The sequence below is a fragment of the Petaurus breviceps genome, unplaced genomic scaffold, assembly GCF_028583685.1.
Source record: "Petaurus breviceps papuanus isolate PSGF00001 unplaced genomic scaffold, PetGlider_PUasm1.0 76, whole genome shotgun sequence".
Taxonomy (NCBI): Eukaryota; Metazoa; Chordata; class Mammalia; order Diprotodontia; family Petauridae; genus Petaurus; species Petaurus breviceps.
In genome coordinates this window covers 359,706-382,698 of record NW_027186473.1, presented here as the reverse complement: position 1 = coordinate 382,698, position 22,993 = coordinate 359,706, and the positions used below count along the sequence as shown (strand labels likewise).

The 22,993-nt window shown below is 37.8% G+C and overlaps 1 protein-coding gene across 5 annotated transcripts in view; it reads left to right on the top strand.

Annotated features, from left to right (window-relative positions):
• RBM47 (RNA binding motif protein 47) overlaps nt 1-22,993 on the top strand; it is a 152,971-nt gene that overhangs the window by 35,283 nt on the left and 94,695 nt on the right. The window contains exon 1 of one of the 5 annotated variants that reach the window (XM_069105106.1): nt 1,372-1,601. The exons of the other annotated variants lie outside the window; for them this stretch is intronic. The gene's annotated coding sequence lies outside the window, so the exon portion shown is untranslated. Of the gene's footprint in view, nt 1-1,371; nt 1,602-22,993 lie in introns of those variants that run through there. 5 annotated transcript variants of the gene reach the window in all.

Genomic DNA, 22,993 nt, shown 5'->3' with positions numbered 1-22,993 from the left:
GGTTTTCTTGGCTACTGTGTCCACTGCCTCAGATGGATAGAGAGTCAGAAAGAGGGAGAAAAAAATGTAAAGAATGACCTAATTTCTGTCCAATAGAACATAGAGTCTGGTAGGACTAGGGCTTGGACCTTGATTTCATTTGAATGAGGAAACTCAGAGCAGGAAACCGAACTATACCTGCTCTAAGATTTTTGGTCTTAGAGAGTTTCTTGGGGCAGGGAGAGACTAAGTGATTTCTCTAGGGGCTACAGGATCAGAGGTGGAATTTGAACCCAGAGCTACATGGTTCTAAGGTTTATTCCAGGGGCTTCTCAATAGAGAAGATAAGTCATTCAGTCAGCCAATCGATCAGTAAACCTTTATGAAGCACTTTCTATGTTCCAGAGACTGTGCTAAGAGATAGAAATGAAGAAAAGTAAAAAATACTTCCTAGGCTCCAGGAGCTCTCCATCTAATGCAGTAAGATATGTGATGATGACCATTATAGCTAATAAATATATGGCATCTTACAAAATTCTCTCTAATGTTACAAAACTTTCTCTGGACAACAAATGAGTGAAAAAGGTTCAATTTTTGGCGTTTGGTTTGGATTTGAGATTTCTCAGTGTAGGGAACTCCTCAAATGGAAACTCCCAATGCTGAGCTGTAATTGATAGGACTTAATACTAATAGGGCAATAATACCTTAGGGCAGTCAGAGAGAAGTAGTAAGTGTCTGAGTCTTCATTTGAATTCAAATCTTCCTTAACCACAGCCTAGTGCTCTGTTTGAGATTTGAGATTTCTCATTTGATTATATAATCTCTCATTCTAATAAATTTCACTTGTGTACTTCAGTCAAACTGCACCAAAAGCTTTGTTAGCTCAGGACCTTGCCTTAGATGTCTTGTATCAGCTAAAGGTCTAAAGCAGTTTATGCTGAGAATTTAAATGACTGAACTCATGAAATTGTTGAGTTGATTTCACAGGGTCATAGATTTAGAGCTGGAAAGGATCTAATTTTTTGCAGAACCTTAGGTGGTTTGCCAAAGTCACACAGAGGTAGTTAGTGTCACAGCAGCATTTGAACTTGGAACCAGTGGTTTTTTTCTACTGTCATCTTTCTTGAAGAGGTGTATAAATTAAGGGAAGGAAGAGAAGTAGTTGTCTTGGCTTTCACTCTGGAAGAGGACTGTGACATCAGGAAAGTAATGCCATGACTTGCATACTGACTTGATGATGTAGATAGAGAGCAGTGATCTCAAAGCACTTCCAGAGGGTGAGGGCCTCTCCCTGCTGTATCTAAGAATGTGGAGCAATGCCTGCTCTGTCCTTGCTCAGCAGAATTAATGACCTTATTACACTGTTCTAAGTAGGTATGAGTTACTGATAACTACTGTTGTGTAAACTTTTCATGGTCTCTGTTAATATTAAGAGCACATTTGTTATATTAGATCATGTGCTGAAACCACCTAAGTTTTATGATGTTGCTTGGGTTTTGTTTTACTTTTAATTGAAAAATACAAAGATTGAAACAGGCTGGAGTTTTGCTGTGAAATACAAGCACACCAGCATTTGTGGTTTCTCCTGAAAATCAAGGCTGCTCGTTTGTTTGTGGGACCAGGTAAGGAGAGTTTAGCTACCTGATGTATATGTGTGGTTATATTTTATATGTTCTTTTAAAAAATCAAGATTCTTTGTCAAAGTCCAAAGGAAGTTAAAATCATGTATTTGTATGTGCATGTGATATTTTAGTTACTTTCTTATACTACAATTATGTAATGCTTTAGAAAGCATAATGATTAGTCAAAATAGCGTTATCTTTTGTTGTATTGATATCAGTTATGAAAAAAGGGGTACCATGGGGTTTAGCTAAATGAAAAGTAATTTTTTTCTTTCAGTAGATTAATTTCATTCCATAGCAACATCGGTTCAACTCCAGCTGGTTAGCATATTTTTAAAGGAACAGCAACACCTCTGTTTCTTAGTTTGACTAACAGGGAAACACCTAATCCTCTTAACTTCCTCGATTTTGCAAACAAAGGTTTGTTGGAATAAAATCTCTTAATTAGATCAGTCACATGGAAGAAGTATTTATTTAATGATCCCACATAAAACTTGTTAGAGACATCAAAGCTGTTTAGCCCAGCAGTATCATTTGGCATCTATTTTTAGGACTTTTCAGTGAAAAATTGTGGAATAGACTAGGTCCTCTGACTTAAATTCAGTGTTCCTTCCTCTACACCAAGGCAAGGGGCTCATCCAGTTAGATAGTTTATTAGTTCGACCACTATTCATGTTTCTTGATTTTGTTTATCCTCACTTTTTTTTAGTATGAAAAGTAACACAATTCATCTAGATTTCTGGTTTACTTTGTAGATAAAATCAAGCATTATCATTGGATGGTATCAATTCCAAAAAGATCACAACCTAAGTGAAAATTTGGGTAGGGGTGATTATATGCTTTAGTGAATTACGTGCCTGAGTGAATCAACAAAGACAAAATAAATGAACCTGAGGGGGAAAAAATCCATATAATCTCTGGACATTCTTTCCAGGCAAACACAAAGTTACTTCTGTTTTCTTGGGATTTCTCGTTGAAGGGCATTTGAAAGTTTAAGCAGCCTAACTGGTTAAGCCAGGTTTTCAGTAGTATCCAATAAATTGGAAGAGTTGCTCAAAGATGGTTATTGAGAAAGAACTCCTGTAGGCATCACACTCATCTCTCAAATTCTGAGTATAGGTAATGTTTTGTTTTTAAAAAATCAAACACAAAGCCATGTTTAGAGAACTCTCCATTCATTCAAACATTTAGTGTGGTTTTATTTACTCCTTAACTGAATATTCAGTGAATATCTACTTTGTATTAGCACTATTCTTGGTACTGTGGGGAGATAGGGGAAAACACCAAAAACACTTTTCCCACCCTTGATTAATTTATAATTGTACAGAATGGGATAAACACATGAAATAGTTATAATAGAGAAATTAATTAAAACCAAAATGAGTGTGAGGAAAGATGTCATTTTATCTGATGCCAAAAAAAAGCTAACAGGAGAATCAGACAGAATGACTTCCAAAACATCAGGTCCTTGTCACACATGGGCCAATAGTTCATGATTGATTCATGTAGAGGCCTTAACATAGCAGAACTAACCAGACTGTGGTGTCTGTTAAGACAAAAAGGACAGTATTTCACAGTCCATTTTTTAAAAATGGCAACTTGTAATTTCGCTCAGAAATGGAAAAGTAAAATGAGTTTAACTCCAGTTTATCTTCCTTACCATCTCTCTACACAGTGCTCTATTAAACACCATAATGGTGTTTAACAAATGTTTGCTTAATTGAGTTTGCTTTATTTTCTTGTCCATGATGGATTAGTTGGAGACCTCTTATGTAGACTCAGATTGTGGTGTCCCTTGCCCCAGTAAGAGAGCATTTCACCCCTCTGGATCTTCTCTTTGGGTGTCATTCAACTACATCTTCTAGTCAGGCTTCTTTTGGACCTTCCACCTCCATCAGACCATCCATACATGCAATGAGTCTATGAGCTTATTATTCTGAGGTTCTCTGCAGAAGTATTTAGGTACATAAAACATGATAGAAAGATGAAACAAGCATATATGTGACAGAAGGAGAAAGGACAATAAAGGAAAAGCAAGCTAGACCAACTATCCTCTCAAAAGGACAGTGACACCCTGACTTCTATATCTTTGTATCTTACTGTTCTCTGCCTGTTCACAGTCATTGAATGAATGAATATGGTTTTCTCTATACCATGTTGCTTTTTAATGTTGCCATATAAATGTATTGAGTGGGATTGTCAAAGTTGGATGACTCCCACAAATCCAATTGGACTGAATTCTCATGACTCCAAAGCCAGACAAAAGCATTTCTATGGATGACAAACTTGTGCTGTACCTTCTCCCTCCACTAAGAAGGGTTCAGGGAACTCCTACAGGCGATTAGAGATGAGAGAAGATAAGTCCTTAGACACATTAACATTTTCCTTTAACAATATCTTCAAGAAATTGTCCATTAAATTACATTTTCCATATGTGTGTAATATATGTATGTACATCTATCTATCCATCTGTCTCTATCTCTGTGGGGTGGGGAGTATGTGTGGTATTTGTGAGTAGGTATATTACACTAATCTGCATTTCAATCCATTTGCACATGGAACAATAGTAATTAAACTAATATTAATGTAGTTAGAATAGATAGTGAAAAAAATCCCGAGAAACTGGACCTAGGTCAAGTTGCAGAAAGAAAAGATGCTAATAAAATGAAACTAGGAAATCTGTGGAAGAATCATGTCTGTAGTTCTTCTCAGTTCTTTTATCCAGTTATAGCAAAGTTGGGTTGTACCTGTCCAATCAAATTGTCATTTTGGTTAAAAAGAGAAAAGAAAATTCCAGAGTATCACAAGGCTTGGGATAAAGAGGAAATTTAGAGTGTTTGATTTCTTGTTTGGCCACATTCCTTCTACTTTTAAGTCTGAAGTTTATTCCACTTAATTTTTTTTTAACATGGAAAAAAAAAAACATAAGGGAGGCAAACACTTGAAGTAAGACTGATTTTTTTTTTTTGAAAACAGCAGAGAAAAGAAATGAGAAAGAAGGAAATTTTAATTTTTTCATAGAAATGGTGGCCTAATCTGGCCAGCTATTACAATGGCCGCTTCAACTATTTCCATAGAAATAAATATTATATTTGTTTTAGAGCTAAGGGGGACCTAAGAGGTCATCTCGAAATCCAGTTGATAGCTGAGTTCTGACCAGACCCCAAACTCTCATTATAGCAGGCTGCCTCACATAACTCTTTTATCTCTCTGGTTTTTCACTGGGTGCTGAGGACCTATTTAGTTCGCCAATAGCGTGTTCCTTAGAATGAATGCTAGCTTCTACAATTTCAGGCATTCCCACGATTTTAGGAAGTTCCTATCTCTGGTATTACTTATAGGTCATCAATCATTCCTGCCCTGTAGATAGCAAACAGCTAGGACAAAGATTGTGATTAGTATCTTAGCCAGAACTGTAACTGATTGTATTGAATGAAGCATAATTCAGTGGCCCTGCATTCTTTGGATCAGAGTTTCAGAAAGTGAACACATAAGGAACTGAAGGACAGTGCTGTGTTAATAGGTGAGTTTAGGTAGCATTTGGTTTTCTAACACTTAGACCTAGAAATAACCCAAATAAGTATAATACTCTGTGCAGGATGAAAGGTAAGGGGACTTACCATTATCTCAAAGGTCTTTAGCAGAGGTCAGTCTCTCCCTTCTCCTTAAGATACACATTCTTAACCTCTTTTTGTGGGCCACAGCTCCCTTTTGGCAGCCTGGTGAAGCCTAATGGACGCCTTCTCAGAATAATGTTTGTAAGTGCAAAAATGAAAATATACAGTATTGCAAGGAAAGTCAATTTAATTGAAATACAGTTATCAACATATTTACAAAAAATAAGCTTATAGATTCTGGTTTAAGAACCCCTGCCTCAATCAGATTTTGTATTTTGTAAAAGATTGATAATAGATTGTTTATGCTTTTGTAACTAATGGAAATTTCATGACCCTATTGCATCATAGATTTAAACTTGAAAGGAATTTTGGGGGACATTGACTCACACATGAGGAAGCTGAGATCCGAGAGGTATAATAACATATAGTAGTGTCTATGGTGGGAATTGACCTTGATCTTCCTAACTTCAAGTCCAAAACTCTACTGTACCACCTGACTATAATGGTTTTATTTTATTTTTTAAAACTTAAAAGAGGTGTGAAAGTATAGGGAAAACGTTTTTTAAATCCCCTAAACATAATGTATTCTTTTGCTCCCAGTATAGGATGAGGAAAGCAGATGTTCCCTTGAACTCAATTTGAATGTTTTAAGGTAGACCTCTATTAATTGACATTTATTAAACACCTAGTGTGTACAGAATAATCATGGACTTTGGTAATAGAGGAAAGGAAGGAATAGAAGAAACATAGTCTCAACCAAGACTCTACTTAAATGAAAAAACTACTAGACCTTCTTGTCTTCTCTCTGGACACACTCTTTCTAGGTGATCTCATCAGCTCTCACTGGTCCAATTCATCTTGATGCAGATAACTCCAACACCTCCATTTCTAACCTTCATTTTTCTTCTGAGCTCCCAGCAGCCAACACCAAATTACTTATTGAACATTTCCAGTTGGATATCCCATAGACATCTTAACCTCGACGCGTCGGAAACAGAAATGATCTTTTACTGTCACCCCAGCCCCTTTCCTACCTCCCCTACTGTGGAGGGTACCAGTCATCTCCACCTCCTGTCTTCCCTAGCTTCTCCCTTCAAGTCCCACCTAAAATCTCACCTTCTACAGGAAGCCTTTTCCAACACCTCTTAATCCTAGTTTAATTATTTTCTGTTTATCTTGTATAATTGTTTATACATAATTATTTGCTTGTTGTCTCTTCCACTAGACTGTGAGACCCTTGAGGGCAAGGACATCTTTTGCTTCTTTATGTATCATAGTACCTGGCCCATACACAGTGGGTGATTAATAAATACTTACTGACTTTGAACTTATCCTTATCCTCATCTCATTCTTTCTCATCCTCATGCCCACCACTACATTCCATATCCAGTCTTTCCAATTCTACCTCCTCATCTTTCCCATCTATTCCTTTTTCCCCCCACTAACAATCACCCCCCTGGCCTTTGCCTGAACTAATACAGTAACTACCCAGTTTGTCTCCCCACCACCACCTCCTTCTGATCCATTGTCCACAAATCAATATTCCTAACCACAGGTCTGACTGTGCCACTCATAGTAGCCTCAAGGAGGTTCAGTGACTATCTACTGCTTCTCAAATGAGATTCTCTGTTTTTAGCATTTCAACTCCTTTCCAATCTGATGTCCAACTATCTAAGTGTATTTCCCATTATTTTCCAGCCCGTCCTCTCCATTGTAGCCATATCCGTCTACCGTGTTTCCCCGATAATAAGACCTATCCCGAAAATAAGCCCTCCCCTTACTGTGTAAGATTCCTCTAAAATAAGCCCTCCCCCGAAAATAAGCCCTATTGAGATTGCTGCTGTGGTGAAGGTGATCCCCTGCGCTACACGCTATATTACGGTACCCTCTGTATGCACCGTTCCCCCCCCCCCCCGTGAAATGCGGGCTGCGCTCAGAGCTGCAGCAGTGAGCGCATCATCCTGTTCTTTATTGAATTCATTATTGAATAAAGGTACATTTTTTTTGTTCACATTTACCTGTTTATTAAAATTGCTGTCAATGTTCATTAAAATAAGCCCTCTGGTGTTTTTCTGTCCAAAAAAAATAATAAGACAGTGTCTTATTATCGGGGAAACACCGTAAAAGCCTGTTGAATTGAATTGACTACTGTTGACCCATAGAGGCAACAACAGAATGTATCTGAGAACCCATCTCCGGTCTTGGGATCGTTTCTTCACTATCTAATTGTATTCACTATGCACAAATAGGCATAAGTACTGGTAGCAACTGCAACCTTGACCATCACCCCTTGCAACATTAAAGAGATCCATCATACCAAAAAATTTGTTCCCTCCAGGGGCACAAGGCCTCAAGGGCAAGAGTGCATGGAGGCAGGTACAATGGAACATAGAGGAATTGGGGTTGGGAGGGTGGGGAACACAAATGAGCCAATGGGCACTTCTTTTCTTATCAGAATGAATTTTTCAGGGCCAAATGACCTTGCCCTTGCTGGGTAGGCAGTGTTTCTGTTTCTCCCTATATTGTCAGTCACAGTCCCAATAGAAGCAGAGTTTTGAATGTTTTTAAGGTTTGCAAAATTCTTCACATGCATTCACTGATTTGAAGCATTAAATTGATTGCTATAAATTAGGTTGAGGTAGTGCCAAACTCTGAAGCCCAGAGTGGAAGGCAGGAGGTTGCAAAAGAAGATGACACATCAGCCTGGGTGGAGGCCATTGGAGGTTAGTTCATTTGGGGGCAATCTTGATAGTGTTATTTCATGAGATATATTGTAATTCACAATACAAAGTTTTAACTTTATTGATTTTGTCTTTGTGCCCAGATCCACATTAGTAAGCAGAGCAGAAGCCATTTTTCAGAAAAGCTATCAAATGATCCTTTGTATATTATCTCTTAAAAAAACACATTTCCATGGTGGTAGTCATAAATCAGATGTAGACTGCTTCTCTGTGTTACTGTCTTAAAGTCATAACTATACTGTATGTTCAAAGCTGTCTTGCACTTTAAAAAAACTAAATTAAAATATTTTTCAGTTATCAGGTATCCTTTTTTCCTTTTCCCACCACTAGGGGAAAAAAGCAAAGCAAAGTCAAATCCCTATAACAAATATGCATAGTCAAGCAAAAAAAAAAAATCCTGCACTGGTCATATCCAAAAATGTGTGTCATTCTGTGTATTTAGTTTATCCCCGCTTTTTAAGAAAATAACTAGTCCTTAAATCAGGTTTGACCAATTCATTTATCAGAGTCCTTAAGACTTTAAAAATGGTTCATTTTTACAATGTTTTTGCTATAAATTATCCTTGTTCTTCTCCTTACACTATCAGCTTATATAAGTCCCTGAAAGCATCTATTTCATTTTTATCTTTTGGGGACATTTTTATCTTTTGTGGGGTTAAAAGGCAAGCACAATTTAAGTTTTTAGATAAGAGTTCCAAATAGCTTTCCAGAATGGTTGGAAACAATTCACATCTGCACTAACAGTGTATCGGTGTTCATGCTTTTTAGCCTAAAAGGAAGAAGCTATTTGTCACCAACCAAAAACATGTGATTCAATTCACGGTACTGTACTGGGTCACAATAGAGGAGTTTTAGAATATTTGTCATTTTCTAAGAATTTTATCTTAAAAATGTAATATCTGTTGATCTATGGAATATCATCTAACAATTTTATTTAACATTTCACAATTCATAAATCATTCTCATTTTAGCTTTATGAACAAGGTAATACAAGTGAATGTGGTCCTTTTAAGGTTGAGGAAACAAAAGTATAGAGAGATAAAGTGAATTATTCAAGGTTGTAAAGTCACCGTACTCCATCACTTGTGTTTGTTATGTGGGGCTTCTACTAGACAGAATCTCAATTAGCACCCTTTTCTTTGGGTAGGAAAAAAAAGGAATAAAATGAGCCCAGATTTGGCAATAAGTGTTCTTAGATGTCTTTATTTCCTAAAACATTTTTAAAAAACCACACCCCATTCATGTATTCAAGTTAATCAGATGGAGGAATGACCTCCTTGTTTTTGTCCTTGGTTCTTGAAGAGGACCAAGGCCATCATGAGGATGAAGTCTTGACTTTGGAGTGAATTGGATTTAAGTGAGGCAGAATCATCAGAATCCAGTGATAAGACTATACCGGCAATGTCTCAGAACGACCGCCAACCTAGTTTGCCAAAGAGAGCCCACTCAGTGTGCTATGAGACCTTCCTTTACTCACTCTCTTGACATGATGAGAACTAAGAAATACACAAGTTGCCTGACCCATAATTTCCTAAATGAACAGTCAAATAATACTTATGAATTTGTAATATATTGATAGAATCCATAACTTGTTATATGCGGTCGTGGGGTATTTTTGAGATGAATAGTGAGGGATGAAAAGTTGGAGAAAATATGGATCAAATAGTGAGCGTGGGGATCAATTATGAATGAAATAAGATGGTGATTTCTTACCTAATGTTTCATCTGTGGGTACAAGATGGATTCACATCATGAGTTATATGACATTAGGCATGTGGTCTGAAAAAGTTTCCCCTTAACTTTCTATATAACACAAAGAAAATTCAGCAAACTCTTTGGGCTCACCTTTAGCCTCCTGTATAATCCCATAGTTTTTTTGGATTTGATTTTTACTTCCCAATAGCTTCTTCCTCTCTTTTCTTCCATGACACTCTCACCTACCTTTTCCCAGCATGAAAACATTTTCATGGAACCCATTCATACCTAAGAGAATATGTTTTAGAAATACCTTGATATACCATTACATTGTTTAATATAGGGCTTTTAATTTAATATGTGTATTGTAGGTTAAAGTTTACAGAGTGTTTTGCATAATTATCTTATTTGATTCTCACATGAGCCCTGTGAGATAGTTGCTATTATTTCCCCCACTCTCCCCACCCCCTTTAAAGATGAGAAAAATAAGGCTTAGAGAGAGATTCAGTCACTTGTCCAGCTGGTATTTAAGCCCAGGCCTTACTTTCAGGACTCTTATCCCAACTACAGTAGTCAGTACACATGTTGTTGGTGTTGTATTGCTTTTTTGTTGAAACAAGGGCTTTCTATTGGTGGAAGGGTCTCCAGCCTTTTGTTAGTAGACTACTGAATAGAGAAAAAACAAGTTAGACTTTCAAAGGGCCCTGGAAGGCCCCTTTCCTCCAAAAGAACTCCCTTAAATTTTACCAATTAGCTATTTATCTGATTTCTTTAAAATGCAAGTATCCCTGAAAGTAGGGATTCTCTATTATTTTGTATTAGCTTGCTTGAAATCTAAAAACCATTGCAACTTGGAGAAGTTTTGAATGGGATTGCGTGGGGAGGGGTGCTATAGAGAAGTAATTTGGAACATTTGGAAGTAAGCAATGGAGTGGGGGTGGGGAGGGGGAGAATGGAGTTAGGCTTTGAACAACCAAAGAAGGTGAGAGGGCACAGAAGAAAAAAACTGACCTATTATGCAATTTAGCCCAGGGCTCTGATGGTTCTTACACTTTCACCCCAGGTTGACTTTGTTACCTTGCCACCCACACCTGCAATGCCCTTTTCCCTTCTTCTTAGTCTATAAAATACAACACACACATTCTTTGCTTCCTTTCAAGGCCCAATTTAAGATGATGAGAATCTCGCAGTCAACTTCTCTTTGTTTTTAATTCCTTCAGTATTTATGTATTTAATAATTGTTCACTGAATATATTTTTGTAACAGGTTGATTAGAGTTTTCTAAACTTCTTCTCTAGTAGGTACCTTGTTCCCTGGAGTCTTGCTTTTCTTTATGTATCCTCATAGGTAGTAGCATCAAACTCTCCTGGTAGCTGAAGGATACAAGGGCTTACGTTTTTATGCCTTCTGAGTGTAAGGAAAAAGGATAAAAGATAAGAGACCATGTTGGGTTTCTGTGGATAGCCAGATATCATTTTGGCTACTTGTTGCATAAAGCTAGGGATACATTTTGCCTTCTTCCGGCTCTGCATAGCTTCCGGTGGAGTTTCTAAGCAGTAAAGAAATGACCAAGGAGCAGGCATGGGATTGAGAATCAGAGAAAGCAAAGGTCCTAGGCAATTAACCTCTGGATAACTGAGAGTTTGCTCTCTCATTGAGTTCCTATCAGAAGAGTGTTTTATTGCTATAGGTTTTGAGCTTGGTGGGTCAATGCAGGAGAAAGGGACGAACCTTTGATTTATAGAAGGAAATTCTATATAGTATGTGAAATTACTTCTCTGAAGCACTTGTAGTGTTGGGAAATTTGAAACAATCATAACTCAGGATTTCTGTGCTTGGGCAACCTTAAATCACTTATCTGAGACCAGATAAAGCATTGTATATGTTTTCCCTGCATTTTCCAAAGATCTGATTGAGATTCCCTTAAGTTATGCAGATGAAACTTTTGATTCCCAGTGGCCCTGGTAATGTTGGGAAATGTCCTGATAACTTTGAAAACTCAGAGCAGTTGGTTTTTGTTTTGACAGAACTTTTAATAGAATAATCCTGTTTTCAGCCTTGAGGTTGCGGAGATTCTAGGAGGGGTTCTGGATATATATCCAAGAAATGAGTAATGTCTGAACAATAGTTACATTCTTAGTCATTCACAGACCTATTTATTATCTATTTTATTTATTTTTTGGTAAATTAATGAATAAGTAATTATTAACCTCCTACTATGGTTCCAGCTCAGTGCTAAGCCCTAGAGATATAGGAACAAACAAAAAACTTACCCATTAATCCCTACCCTTAAGGAACTTTGGGAAAACTGCATTGCTAGCACCTTCCTCTCAGAGACTTTCTTCTTTCTACTCTACTCCGTATGTATCTTGTATACCTTGCATGTCCTCACTGTCTTCCCCGTTAGACTATGAGCCCCATGAGGATGGGGACTGTTTTTACTTTTCTTGGTAACCCTAACACTTAAGGTAGCCCACTGCCAGGCATGTAACGAGTGCCTAATAAATGCTGGTAGACTGTCAATTGTTATTCAGTGGTGTCCCACTCTTCATTCATGATTTGGTGAACCGTAGGATGCCAATGCTGTCCACAGGGTTTTCTTGACAAGATACTGGAGTGGTTTGCCATTTCCTTCTCTGGTGGATTAAGGCAAACAGAGGGTAAAGTGACTTGCCCAGGGTGACACAGTAAGTATCTAAGGCCAGATTTGAACTTAGTTCTTAACTCCAGGCCCAGCTACCTAACTGCCTCTTTCCTAACTAGACATGTAAGGAAAAACAAAAATATATATGTAATACACCAGATAATTTGGGGGTGAGAAGGTATAGATACTAGCACTTGGGAGGATTGGGAATGAATGGCTTCATTCACTGGATTCTAAGAGGCAGAGGTGAGGGGGGCCCATTCTGGGTCTGGGGTCATTGTTGTTCAGTTGTTCTACTTGTATTGGAGTGGTTTGCCATTTCTTTCTCCAGCTCATTTTTTTAGTTGAAATAATATTTTACTTCTCTCATTACATAGATTTCATTTTTTTTTAAATTGAGTTCCAAACTTACTCTGTCTTCCTTATCTTCTCTCCCTAAGACAGTAAGCAATTTGGTATAGGTTTTACCTGTTCAATCATGCAAAACATATTACCATATTATTCATGTTATGAAAGAAGAGTCAGACCCAAATGGAAAATAAAACAAAAATACGGAAAGTGAAAAATAATATTCTTCAATCTGCCTTCAGACTCTGTCAGTTCTTAACTCTTTTCAGAGCTAAGTTGTTCATACTTGATCATCATGCAATTTTGCTTTTGCTGTGTATGTTCTCCTGGTTCTGCTCACTTCCCTTTGTATCAGTTCATCTAAGTCCTTCTAGTTTTTTCTGAAATCTATCTGCTCATCATTTCTTATAGCACAGTAGTATTCCATTACACACATACCACAACTTGTTCAACCATTCCCCAGTTGATGGGCATTCCCTCAGTTTCCAATTCTTTGCCACTACAAAAAGAGTTCAGCTCATCTTACAGATGAAGAAACTGAAGCAAACAGCATTAAGTGACTTGCCTGGGGTCACTCAGCTAATAACTGTCTTAAGGCCAGATTTGAACTCAGGAAGATAAGTTTTCCTGATTCCAGGCCCAACACTCTATCCTTTGCACCACCTAGTTGCCCAACCAGGTCTGAAGTGCAAAAAAGGAATGGAAATGAGAACCAGAATGTCATGAAGGAGGAAAAGCACACAGGCCAGTTTGTCTGGATTATAAAAAATCAGAAGGGCATAATAAAACACTGGAACCAGATTTTGAAAGGCAGATACCAATAAAATACAGATAATTTTGTATTTTATCCTAGAGGCAAATAGGGAGCCAGTGAAGATTTTTAGAGAGAGAGAGTGACCTATATTTTAGGAATTTCACTTTGTTTGCTGTGCTGCAGATGGATTAGCGAGAAGAAAGATTTGAACTGGGGAAAGAAGCTGAGAGAATATTGTAATAGTGCTTCTCAAAGGGGGAAGTAAGAAAGGATGACTTATTTTTGAAGTTTTTTTTAATACTTGAAAAATCAAGTGAGATAATATTTGTAAAGTGGTTAATATTGTGCCTGGCATATAGTCGGTGCTTAATAAATGCCCCCTTCCTCAGGCCTGTGGCCTTCCCTAGTAAATATATATATTGACTCTGAATTATGTGTAAGGGGCTGTAAAACATAGTCTCTGGGCCTCAATGAGCTTAGTATCTATTTGAGGAGACAAAACCTAGGTTGATGGTTTAGACAATGACATTGTCTTCAATAATTGTTGTAAGAATTCAGTGTAAAGAGAGATCAGTTTGTGATTCACCATGGTAGGATTGACCCAGCTATTGGTTCCCTACTGTGAAGTGCAAGGCTCTTTTTAGATGTAATTCAATAAAATCCTATACCCTCAGTTGAAAGAGACTCTTATATTAGAGCTAGTCTAATCATCTTTCTGTGTGACTTTGGTTGAGTAACTTTACCTCTGGACATCAATTTCCTCATTTTCAATCTAATCCTTAAAAGGCCTTCCAGCTGGAAATCCTATGATCCATCCTATGATCCTAGGAACAGAAAATCCCCTCTACAAAATTTCTGACAAGTGGTCATCACCTTCAGTGATGGGGAATTTATTTCCTTTCAAGGCAGGCCATTCTGCTTTAGACCGCTCTTCATTTTTAGGAAGTTTGTATGTCAAGTCAAAATGAGCCTTTCTTAAATTTGTTATGTATGCACTGTTCTGGCTCTGCCCTCTGGGGCCCAACAAAACAAATGTAATCCCTTTTTTCTTTGGTAAGACAGTGCTCCAAATATTTGAAGAAACCATCAATATCCTCTCTTTTAGGTTTTATTTTAACTCGTGGCTACAGCAAATTAGAAACTTAAACAAAAACTTTACGTTGGGAATAAAAATGAAAACAGAAGCATAATTTTCTCAATGTTCTCTGCTGTGGCCAGTAGCCAATTTTCCATCTTCGGTTTCATCTCCCTAAAAAACACTCACCCTGCTCTACCAGACCCCATTATACCATCAAAAGGCATATACAGAGAACGTCTGAGTTGCAGATTCTCCACAAAACTGCCCTGAATGTTTATTGGTGTTTCAGTAAGGAACTGAGTCTAAACAAATGTTTGTTTAGCCAGTATTTTATATTCCTTCTCCCAGTAAAGAATTGAGTCTAAATAAATGTTTGTTTATGCAGTATTTTATATTCCTTCTCCCTTAAGGGGCTTGCAGAGTAACTGGGACTCAGTTGTTGAGTTTGAACTGGAATAAGATCAGGGAGACTCACTCTACTCTATAGTGCTACTCCATGATCCCTTGGTCAACTCCAGTCTGAACCAGTAGTCATGGGGGAGGGCATAGGGCAGAAGAGCTGTTCATTCACATGAATCCCATTTCATGTTGGCCCTTGAGCTTTGATGCGGTCTGGGCCATTAGGAGCAAAAGCCTGGAAAGAAACAAACAAATAAGGTTATGTAAGCATGTTTTTAAACATGCTCATGTGACCTCTTTTCAGTGGTTTGGCCTCTCTGGGCTTCTGAAGAAGCTAGTTAAGTGGGAACTAGCAGTGAATAATTCTTTGAATAATCCCTACGAAAAAGGAGGCTATTCTAAAAAGGGTCAGGTGAGTTTTGGAAGACTGTGCCCACTTTTTTTTTTGTGACTGCATTTAAGGGAAGAGTCTCAGCATTTACTACTGTAATAAAAACTTAGTGAACTTCATTTTACCTCTCATCCTCTTGGCAAAGCTAGTTAGAGCAGGGCAGAATTTAAATAGATATTTTTACCTTGAGCTCCAGCCCTACCTTTTTAACTTCCTTGTCCGTTTTGTGAGGATGAGGACATTTCTAAGAGGGCCACCTGCCCCAGGTCTACCCCTCAGTTCCCCCTAACTCTGGGGTCTACTCTCCCCAGGTTCTCACCTTCTTCTCCTCCTAGCCCAAAATTGACCTGTTCTAAATCTCATCACCCCACGGCCATGTTTATTCTCCAAGGCTAGCTAATCTGACAAACTTATCTGTTCATGGATGCTAATTAATTCATGAGTCACCACTCCCTAGTATTGTATTTGCATTTCCATTGGGATCTGAAGAAATAGAATTTATCCTTAAAGAGGAAATTTAGTCATTCTTGTAGTCTGGAAAAAAATATTTTTGAGCAGGCATGCTTTTTTCATACCTTTAAGTTTCCACTCAGTATACTGGACTCCAACCTGACCTATGCTGTCCTCAGAGCACAGTGACTGTAAGAATTTGTTTTGATTGGATTCATCTCTGATGTCCAAATCATCCCAAGTCAAGAGGACTGGCAGGTAAATTTTTATATATACATACATACATACATGACCTGACTTTTAGGGAGATAGGAGTAAGAGCTGCTCATTAAGTAGCATATAGTAGAGGGCAGGACTGGGGAGCCTGTGGCCTTCTAAGCCCTCAAGTGCAGCCCTTTGAATCCAAATGGACCAAATGTGGACCCAGAGGGCTATATGTGGCTGGGTTCTCCACCCCTGTTTAGGGAGACTGAGAAATAGGTACCAAAAAATAATTGAAGGAACAGAAGATGGTTTTTTTTTTCTGGGTTTCACTTTTCCTTCCCTTAATCACATTCTTCCTAATATCCTATTTACCCTGTCCCCCATTAGATTTCAGGCACTTGAAAGTGAGAGACTGTATTTTTTCATCTCAAATCTTTTTAGAGGTGGAAAGAACTTTAGAGATCATTTAATCCTTTGTTTTCAAAATATGGATACCTGGAACTCTCTCTCTCTCTGTCCCCATTCCCCCTATTCCCCCTCCCCAACCCTTTCAGGGGGTCCACGAGGTCAAAATATTTTCTTCATCATTATCATCATAAATTTTCATTCCTAATACAGGAAATATTGATAGGTATACTACATATAAACAAAAGCCCTTTGGGGTCCTCAGTAATTTTTCAGAGCATAGATGGGATGCAGAGACAAAGAAGTTTCAGAACCGCTCATCTAGTTAAATCCCTTTACTTCAACAGAAATGAAATTTAATCCTAGAATAGTTAAGTGATTTGTCCAAGGTACAAAGTAATAAATAGCCTACTAATCTGGTCTTATGGCTTCTATTTTCTTATCCCTCCTTCACATGCCTGCCAAAGAGACTTTCTTAATACATATGTTTTATCATGGCATTCACCTCTTTAAAAAAAAAAGTATTTTATGACTGTCTGTTACCTTTTGGACAAAATACAAAATCAGCAGCCCACTTAAATTGTAATTGGTGATTTGGCTTTAGCCTACAGTAACATTCTAGCTTTTAATATTAATTTCTTTCATATTCTGGGTACCAGCCAAACTGATCTGGGAGCTATTTATCCCCTAATCTCATTCTGCCTCTTCTCGTCTTTGAATAGGCCCTCTTCCTTCCTTCCTTCTTTCCATCATTTTGTACTCTTGACTTCCTGCAAGGTAGCGGCTTCCTTGAGGCCTTTCTTGTTACCCCTAGCTCAGGGATTGATTCTTCACCTGGGGTCTGTGAGCTTGTTTTTAAAAATTCTTCATAACTGCATTTTAGTATAATTGGTTTGCTTTGTAACCCTATGTATTCTGTTTTATTCATTTCAAAAATTCTGAAATTTTTCTGGATTCAGAAAAAGGGTCTCTACTTTTCAATAGAATGCCAAAGGGAATTAATGATGCAAAAAGAGTTAAGAACACTTCACTAGCTGTTAGGGTCTCCCCAACACACCACTGCTGAATTGACTTCAAATACATTTTGGATATCCTTATGTAAGAGCTTTGGTTCTCTCAAATTTACTGAGAGAACTTTTTATGATTCAATAGGCCTTCTGCAATTATTTGAACTTATGTGAGAGCTTAAATGTATACATGTTATTTCCATTTCATAGAATATAAGCTCCTTGAGGGCAGTCTAGTGCATTTTTGTCTTTGTATCTCCAGAATCTAGCACTATGGCTAGTACTGTGGGGGCAGAACATATATTCATAGATTGATTACTCTATGAGACCTGAATTCAAATGTGATACTTACTAGCTATGTGACCCAGGCCATGTCACTTAACCTCATTTTGTTTTAATCTGTTGGAGAAGAAAATGGCAAACTACTCCATTATCTTTGCCAAAAAAATTCTATGGACATTATTGGTGTTCTGTGGTCCATGGAGTCATAAAGATTTGGACATGACAATGACTGAACAAGGTGGATTCCTGTATTCATGCAGATTTTTTTTTTTTGGAGGGGGGAAGACAGGGCAATTGGAGTTGTGACTTGCCCAAGGTCACACAGCTAGTAAGTGTTAAGTGTCTGAGTTCAAATTTGGACTCAGGTCCTTCTGACTCCAGGGTCGGTGCTCTGTTCACTGCGCCACCTAGCCACCCCCACGCAGATATATTTCTTACACATGTAATGTGAAAATTCTATCCTGGCTTCTTTATTCCTTGAAGAATCCATCAAGTATTTAAATCATTGTTTTTCTTATTAATGTTGAATATGACCATAAAAAAATAGAATTGATATTTCCTGTCTTGTGTGTGTGTTTGTGTGTATGCTGACCTGTATTTAGAATTTGAAGCTGCAGCTGTCATTGCTTTTATATTAAGAGGAAAGAGGAAGTACATTTGAAAAAGCAGAAAAGTTAGAAATGGGATAAAAATATCTCTGGATTGGTACTTTCGAACCATTTTGTATTTTGTGATGAACATATTTTCTCATTTACCTAAGAGTCTCCTTGTAGATTCTGTTTAACAGACAATAAAAACAAAGAAAACACAGGTAGAAGAAAGCTAAAGCTGCAAATCTCAATCTCCAGTTAAGTCAGTTGTCTTTGAAAATACTCATAGGTCGTTGAGGATTGCTACATAAATAACCTGACGATTGGACACTTTTGCTCAAAACTTAGCCATGAAATCCACAAGAGGGCAGCTTTTCAGTGAGTCTGGGGAAAAATGTGTTCTTTAGACTAGGTTGAGGGGTGAAAGGGAGGAAAAAGACTGCTCAGTATTTAAAAAACATTTTTTTTTTTTGCATCAGAAATGTTTATATCCCTTGCCAGCTTTGTACAATAGGTTAATGTGCATTTGCCACTTGCTAAATTATTTTTAAGAGTGACAGTTCTCTGGAAATGGGAAGTTCTCTAATTTTTCCTTCCATGAATCTTTTTCTCTTTCCCTATTTATCCTCACTCCACTGAAATATAAAAGGATCACAAGAGACTATGTGGTGCTTAACCTCCCCTTCCCCCCTCCCCCAGTGATGTTGAGCACATTATATCAACCCTGGGAGGTAGGTGCTATTATCTCCCATTTTACAATTGAAGAAGTTGAGGTAAATTGAGATTAAGTGACTTGCTCAAGGTCATACAGCTAATAAGTGTCTGGTGCTAAATTTAAACTCCGGTCTTCCTGACTCCAAGGTCCAGCCTTTGTCCTGGCTACTTCTTGAAAGTTTTTACTTATTACAATGTGTTGTTGTTGAGTTATTTTAGTTGTGTCCAACTCTTTGTGTCCCCATTTGGGGTTTTCTTGGCAAAGACACTGGAGGGGTTTGCCATTTCCTTCTCCAGCTCATTTTATAGATGTGGAAACTGAGGGAAATAGGGTTAAGTGACTTGCACAGGGATTAGTTTAAAAAAAAAAGGTACTTGCTATGAAAAAATACACCAAGATTTGTAGAGATACATATGTTACCATTAAAAACAAAAATGGTGAACCTAAAGGAGAAATATAAGACTCTCTTTGCCCAGATTCTTTGCAGAGGAGGAGAGCCATGGGTGTGGAATACCATATATTGTATGATAGACTTTTTTTTCAGATGTTTAGTTGCAATTCATTATTAGCTATTCATTTTAACTGGCATTCATTTGATTTTTTTAAATTATACTAATATAAAATTAAAAAATTAGTAAGTTTTTATTTTTTCAGATAGGATATCCATAGTAAGTCTGATCCAGACATATGGCTAATGCCTTCTTTCCTGTTCAGGCGATATAAAGTGTTGCATAAATGATTGTTATATTGAGGGAATGTTCTTTGCTCAGTTCTTCCAGCTGTCAATCCTGAGACAGCTGTGCTTTTGTCAGATTACTCTTTTTCTGAGCTCTCCCTTCTGACAATTCTTATGGAACTTTATACCTTATCATATCATGTTCTATTTTTTATGACTGGTATTTGTGTACATGCCTTATTTCTACCATTTATTGTAAGTTGTGGACAGTGATCATGTCTAACGTATTTCTGTATGTCCTTCAGAATCAGCTTAGTACAGTCCTGGAAGGGGGATGAAAGAATCTGATGATTTGCCTCTACCCTATTTTCTCAGCCCGTCTTATAATATTCTCTTCAGTCTTCCCTGTGCTGAACTGAAACCATATTCCTCTTTCTCTTAACTTTACTGTATTAGTGCCGTTGTACTTCTATGCCTGGCGTGTGGAGTCTCCACCCCAGTTTGTTTAATTACCACCCATTCTTTAAAGGCCAAGTCAACTCTCACCCTCTCCAGGAAGTCTACCCTAATTTTCCACTTGACAGTTAGGATTTTCCCTCTTTCAGATTTTATAAAGCACTTTCTACTTCATTTGTGGGCTTACCATTAAAAAAAATTGGGGGGGGTGTGATTTTTGTATATGTTATACATATTTGTATATGTTATACAAATAACATATCCCTCTTCTAAGACTGTAAATTCTGCCAGGGTTAAGTGTATCTTATCAAAACTCTTATGTTACCCTTAGTACTTTGTGCCTGGTAGAAGGGCCTCATAAATGTTTGAGTTCTGCTAAGATCAGATTATCATCCACCAGTTAGCTTTTAAAGCTCTCTTTCCAGTCAGCTTTATACCTTAGTCTTCATGAACTCTGAACCAGTGGCTCTGGTCATCCTTGAGTTCTTCCCACCAGCCCTCCAAGTCCTGACTTTGCATTTTCATTGACCATTTTTCTCTTCCTGCTCCCTACTTCCTGGTTTCCTTCAAGTCTTAACTAAAATCCCATCTGCAACAATCCTTTCTGGGTCGCTCTTAATGCTAGTCCCCTTCCCTCTGTGTTTATCTCAAATTATCTTGTTTGGACATAATGGGTTGCGTGTTATTTTCCCCATTGGATTGTGATCTCCTTGAGAACACTGTTTTTGCCTTTTTTGAATCCTCACTGCTTAGCCGAGTATCTGGCACATAGTAGGTGCTTAAAAAAATGTTTTATTTGATCTTACTTGACCAGGTAGGCAAGGGTTCTTAACTTGGGTCCATGAATTCGGGTTTCTTTTTAAATTTTTGACAACTATTTCATGGCTATCAATGATATTGATTGTAATGAGAAGGGCTGTTACAGAATTTTAACTCTTTCCAAGAGCTTACTGACATTAATATTGCTTTTCCGTATGTATCAAAGTGTGGAAATCTAATGTGAGATTCAAAACCGGCTCTTGTACGGCCCTCCTCCTCCCTGCTCCTGAACTGGTTTGTTTCTTGATAGATTCAATTTACTAGCCTGACTGATCAAGCATGAAACATAATTATGGGATAATTTCCATTTCCTCAGTAAATATTCTCTCTTCTTGAGTTGATTCAGTATAAATAAGGGAGAGTTTTACAGTGAATCTTTTCATTCTTGAGTAAGCAACTGATTTATTCTGCTGGTACATCTCTTAAAATTTCTGTGCCTCAATTTCCTTATTTGAAAATACGAGTAAACTCCTTTATATAGCATATTTTACCCACAACTTTGTGAGGTAGCTAGGGCAAATAAAATTTAAAACTCGCCTTAACTGTTAGTATTAACCTTGTCCCCAACTATACCTGTTGCTCAGTCTGTATCTGACCAGTGTGGAGAGTGCTAGATTTGGAAGAGGAGGAGCTAGGTTGGAATCTGAACTTTGCCACTTATAACCTCTCTAACCTCAGGCAAGTCATGACATCCTGGCCTTAATACTTTGTTCAATAAGATAAAGGGGGAAAAGTAAGGGGGAGGGGAAGAAGAAGGTTGGCCTAGATGATTTCTGAGGTCGGTCCCTTCTGGCTTTAAATTTTCTTTCTTTTTTTGCTTTTTGGAGGGCATCTGGGGTTAAGTGACTTGCCCAAGGTCACATGGCTAGTTATAAATTTTCTTTCTTAAGTAACATGATTGACTGGTTGGAACCTGCTCACCTTTTAATACATGTGCTAAAATATGGTACAATTTAGGAAGGAAGGAAAAGAGAAGCAAAGAAATCTGGATAACTTACAGCTAAATTATCCACAAAGCAGAAATTGTGAGTAGGTGGTATAAATTTTGGCTTGGGAAAAACCCAGAGGAAAAAAAAATAGTGTCATAAACTACTTTGTAAACTCAAAAGTGATATTTAAATATGAGACATAGTACATTAAAATGACCTATAAGTGAAAGTTTTAAAAACCTAACACTGAACTACCAAAGGGAGTAAAACCCCTAGGGTTTTTTTTGCTTAAGGAACTCAAAGTCCCCTGGTATCTTCCTGGGTGTGTGTCTGCCCCACAGTATTAAATGATTGCTGTGGTCCTGTGATACCGCCTCGGGAAAGATAAATCATGCCAGTGAAGGGAAACATGAAAACAATTAGAGCACTTTGCTAACACAGAAAAAGGTGAAGACATAACCCCCCCTCCCCACCTGTCTGAACACCTGATCTCTACTTTGGTAACTTTGATCTTTGGGTGATAAATTTGTGTTGCTTAAAATAACTGGATTTCCATAAAATGCCTTTTATTGAACTGTTAGAAAAAATTTAGGTGCTTTTCAATTGGGAAATAGGTGTTCCTTCGTTTTATTCTCTTTCAAAAATAAATCTCCAAAGGGTAAAATGTCTTCAACAGGTGACTGGTGGATATTACAGCGTGAAATTTCATTGTGACACAGCACCTCTTCCATTTTCTGTAAGCAAACAGCCAAGACCTTTATTGCCCTTGAAATTTGTACTCGTGACAGGGTAGAGGAAGAGGAGGAGGGAGTAAAATGCCAAGTTTCTATGGGTCACCGTTCCTTCAAGCACCGCATGTTAATAAAAAACTCAACCTTGGTTAATTATGCAAGTATATTGGGAAGAACTTTGGAACAGATGATTGCTGAGAATGGCTGCAGAAATTGGCAGCATTTCTCTCTGTGTGTAATAATGCCCTTATTTCCAACCTGGATGTAGGCTCTAGGTTGTCCTGGGCTGCAGGGAGTTATGGGGGAGGACAGTCAAGAGTCTTTCTTTCCCAAGCCTCTTTTTCTTCTTTCGTGCAATTTATCTATGGCACCACTAACTGCTGTTAACCTATCATTTCTATTTCTTCAGGTTCGGGTAGTTTACAATTTACAAGGTTTGCTGGGAAGTAGTCTTGAAGGTT